Source organism: Aegilops tauschii, chromosome 4 (genome assembly GCF_002575655.3).
Source record: "Aegilops tauschii subsp. strangulata cultivar AL8/78 chromosome 4, Aet v6.0, whole genome shotgun sequence".
Lineage (NCBI taxonomy): Eukaryota > Viridiplantae > Streptophyta > Magnoliopsida > Poales > Poaceae > Aegilops > Aegilops tauschii.
In genome coordinates, this window is record NC_053038.3 from 247109596 (window position 1) to 247114639 (window position 5044).

Consider the following 5044-nt stretch of genomic DNA (forward strand, 5'->3'; position numbering starts at 1 on the left):
TGGCCTCCCCAGCAGACTCCGCCCACTTGGCAAGTTCCTTCTCCTATGCGGCCGCCGCGGCCTTATCCTCCACGCCGCCGGTGCTGCCGGCCTCCTTGGCGAGCTCTGCCTCCACCGCCCTGGCGGCGATGTAGTCCAGCTTCGCCTAGGTGGTGTCCTGGATGAGCCGCGGCTCATCGCGGATGTACTTCTCGTCCAGGGTGTCAAAAAACTCCTGCACCTGATCATTCGGCGGCTCGGCCCAATTTGGGACGAGGCCGTGCGCGTTGAACTCCGGCATCATGGCGATGATGTCGCTTCGACGCGAGTTGTTGCTCAGCTGGACCACCCCCGCCGGCAACTTGAACAAGGGCCCCTTGGCGACCTTGCCGGCCTTGCCGGACCGCTCGACCTCGCTGTCGTGGTTCACGTCAAGCTGGAAGAGCCGCTGACAGAAGTGGGCGTGCCCCATCACCGTGAAGTTGTGGTCCAAGCCGGGTCGGAGCCTCATGATGTTGGTGGCGTTCGTAAAGAGCCAGGCTGGCCTCCCCTTATTGTGCAGCGGAGCGATTCGGCGGCGGATGAAATCCGCCCCAATCATCTCAAGGGTGAGCCCGGCCTCGGTGAGATGGAGAATCTTGGTGGTGGCGACCGTGAGCTTCTTGTCGTTGACATCGACATCACTCCAGTCGTTTCTGCAGACCGGCGGCGCCTAGCGAACCTCGCAGAATGCTGGTGGGTCCTTCTCCTCAATCCAGCACCACCGGCCTCGCCACTCCTCCCACCTCTCCTTCTGGGCGCCGTCCGGATATGTCTCTTTCTCCTGGGTCCTAGGGATCCAGGCGACGCAACCGGAAATGGCGCCCCCCTTTTGGATGCGAGGGAAGAAATAGTGGTGGAAGAGCGCCGTGTTGGGATGCACCCCGGCGGAACCCTCGCAGAGGTGCGCAAAAAGAGCCATGCATGCCACGGCATTTGGAGTAAAATCCAGAAGGTGGAAGTCGTAGGTGTGCATGATGTCGCTGAAGAGATAAGAGAAGGGGGGCAGAGACCGCAAGAAAAGTATTCGACGAAGAATGGGGACCGATTCGGGCCGGCTTCGGCAAAGGCGGCAGGGATGACGCGCGTGGCCGGATGCCCCGTCGTCTCGCTTCCCGTCTTGCACCCCCACAGGTGCTTGAAGTAGTCCCGGATTTCGACCGCGTCGACCGTCGACGGGAAGTAGGCGTGCTGCGTCCGCCGCACCGCTAACCCGCTCTCCGGCGGCTCCTTCTCCCCGGCGTCCTTGGCCGCTCCCTTGCCTCTGCTGGTCTTGGGTGACATGGCGGCTGCGGGAAGCGAGGAATGGAGGATGGCGAAGGTGCGGCGGCGGCGAGCGAAGGCAAGAGCTTGAGAAGGAGGAAGAAGGGACGGCGGTTCCAAGATTGGGGAAAGCACGAAGGGTAAATGAGCAGCGTGCCCGCGGTTATTCCTTTTTACGGGGAAGGCGCGGGCCGCCTCTTTTCCCATCAACTGCGATGTGACGCATGCGTGCGGAAACCGCACCACGCATGACCCCCACGTCACGCACGACCCTCCACGTCACGCGTTCAACGCGGGTCGTGGGGAAGCGCAGCGGACGAAACAGTTACTGCGGTAAAAATCCGCCCCACCTGCCCACGCACCGTTCTGGGCCTGGCCCAACAACGTGTCGCGCTTATGTGTGGCCCAGACCCAGGGGCTCCTGTCGGTGTACAAAAGTAGGGGCTCTCCTTTTGGCCCCTTTACTTGTGCACAGGCAGTCAGAGCCACGTGCCACGGCCACACTTAACAGGGCAGAGGAGGGAAGCCGGAGAGAAGCCGAAGCCCAAGACAGCGCCAAGGCAAGAAGCACTAAAGAGCAGAGAGGCGAGGTGGACTCCCCCCGGCAAAACCCTTGCCGGGGCTGCCTCCGTGGCCCCAGCAAGAGCTTGTCGGGGCAACTTGCCCAATGCCAGCGGAGCGAGCCACCCTTGAGCCCACGGGTTCTAACACTACCAAATACGTTGGAACCAGGGCTCGGGAGGCACCTCCGTGGTGGCATCCAGATCTTTGTCAAGATCATGAATACATGAGATCAGATGAGGACCAGAAGACGACGATCCTCGGCGGGATTCTAGCCGAGGAAACCTACAAGACCCCCGGCAAGAGCCTTGCCGGGGATGACCGCAGCGCCACGGCAAGACCCTTGCCAGGCCTCCCTGGCAAGACCCTTGCCGAGGGCATCAGCAGGGCCACAGCCAGGCCCACACCAGCCAAGACTCCACCGCCGTTCCCAAGCAGTTGCTAACTCAACCAGCTGGGCAGGCACCTGCGTGGTGACAGGCGGCCTCTACACCGACTCAGCAAGCACCTGCGTGGTGGCATGCAGATCTTCGTGAAGGCTCCACCACCGCACCACCTCAGCAGCCTGCCTGCCTACATGGAACCGCAGGCCTCGCTGGCCCGGGCGCGTGTCGATGCGAGGCGGGGCGGCGACGGATGGGACGGGCCACGTTCCCGTCCCTGATAAAGCTAGTGGACACCTAAGTAGCGCATTTAATGCGCTTTGTCCTATAACGCCGGGCGATAAGCTCGCGCACTGTAGACCTTTCCACCTCCTGTGTGCCACTGTGGCGACCCCTTTTGCCTATAAAAGGAGGCCCGATGCGACCAGGAGAGGGATTCGGCTCTTTTGGGCTAGTTACACCCCGTAGCTAGCTCAAGAACACAAGAACGCTCAATACATCCACCAAAGCAGGACTAGGGTATTATGCATCTTCGCGGCCCAAACCTGGGTAAACGATCCGTGTGCTTCCTGTCAGACCTGCTCTTCTCACAACCCCGCACCCGCCAACCGTAGAAGGGATTCCAGTGAGCCCATAGGTGTCGTTTCCCCGACACCTGGAGATTTACAAGAGGCAAAGAAATCTATGAAAGAAAAAGGTACTAAAGCTGAAGATGTTATGAATTAACCACCTATTGAAGAAATACATGGTCTTAATACCCCGACACAGGTAGTAGAGGTAAATTCTCTCTATAGTTTTGATGAAGGTGATATTCCTCATAATAAATCTGCTAGTCAATGCTTGGATGAATTTGATAACTTTGTTGTTAAACAAGAGAACTTCAAGGCATATGTTAGTAGACAATTGAAACATAATGCTTATATGCTTTGAAGCTTGGGTCATTGTCAGTGCAACAAACCTTGGTGTAAGTTGCCCAGACTATACACATACGCAAGGGGCAAGGCCGCCGCAACAAGACAAGACCAAGCTGAAGAAATAGCTCTTTGAGGAATCAAAGGGCAGATCAAGAAGACCAAGACAAGACAAAAGAGCAAGATATCACAAAGGAAAAACTTCCCTTGCCGGGTAGGCGTGCTTGGTCAGGTCGAGGCTACACCGAGGACAGGTCCCAAGATTTCCCCGGCAAGCTTGCCTTGGACACCAAGGGCGGATCGCCCCACCAAGGCACCACCGCTCCACCGCACAGCGACTCAAGTCACTTATTAGTGCGGTGTCGAGCCCCCAACTGATTAAGTTGCTATCATTTGGCACGGGGCAGCCATTTGCGAAGAAGATTCACGCATGACACCCGTCCAGAGGTGTGTCATGCAGACAGACAAGACGGTGGTTGAGCGGCGCAGCAGGTTTGCCGAGTTTCATCTTTAGTGTGACTCCTAGGAGTGCATTTAATGCACTTTGTCCTAACTGCCAGAGCTAGGTATGATAGCAGTGTTGGCTATCTAATTAGTGTATAATGACTGATTTGCCACTCCGGTAACCCCTTAGCCTATACTAAAAGAACGCCCGTGTGTTGCAACGGGGCCACATTAACTTTAAGAGCTCAATATTAATATTCTCATACATATCAATCCTTCCCCTCCTTCCGTCTGCCACCGAGACAGGGACCTAGACTTTGTGCTGCTCTTATTGATTTAATAAAAAAATTTATTTATCTCTGTTAGAACACAAATGCTTAGATAGCATATGCATGTTAGGGAAGGATAATGTGGCTTAGACAGCATCTGCAAGTTAGGGAAAAATTATGCGACCATGTAATATTTGGACAGGAACAAAAGTCATGAAAACATAAAAGTAAAGTTCATGAAGACACAAACGATACAGTCTTATCACTTCTCAGGTTTTAACTTTCTTATTAGTGTACCAAATTGGTTCAAATATCTACCTATAGTCTGAAAAATAAGAATGGACGAGGTCACGCAATCAAGATGGAGGTTGTCATGCATTTTTCTCTGTGCAGATCATCAACATGAATAAACAGGTACATAAACAGAAAAATGATGAAATGGAACTTATTCAGCCGATTGGTCTTAGAGCATTGTATAAAATTGATACTCCCTCCGATCCATACTACTTGTCTCAAACAGATGTATCTAGCATTGATATACGCCTAGATAAATCCGTTTCAGCGACAACTAATATGGATTAGTGGGAGTAATAGATCATGCAGTCAAGTGAACAATGGACAAAGCACTAAACATTCCTTGGGTGCTCACACACTCGACAAGTGGACGGTACTCTTAAATAACTATGATAAAGGGATTTCATCCAAAAATACTATGTTGCAGAAGATGTTCTGGAATATCAATCTAAAGGAGCTAAATTATCAAAGCTATAGAATGATTGGCTCGGTATCTTGTCTACAATTTAGGATTAACAATTATTTGACAGTTTCTCATCAAGCGGGGCTTTAAATACTGATCGTTTCATTCTTGACGTGGAGTTCAAATGGCGCAGTGAGAATTTCTACTCAAAAATTAAGATGACGTATTGACATGCAAGTTCAATTTAAAGTTAACTTTAATGCCAACCATAAATCGACTGGAAGTGCATCTACGCATGGATGTTATGGAGCTGTCAAGTAGTAACAATAGAGTGCAGAGATAATAGTGTACCTCTAAATGTAAGACCATCCAAGTAACAATATTTTTGTTGTCAGTACAAATGCAGTTGATGTTGCCAAAATAATTCATCTTCTTGGTCCATAAAAGAGGAGAAACTTAACACCAAAACATCTTATCATAAGTGATCCAAGTTGTTTT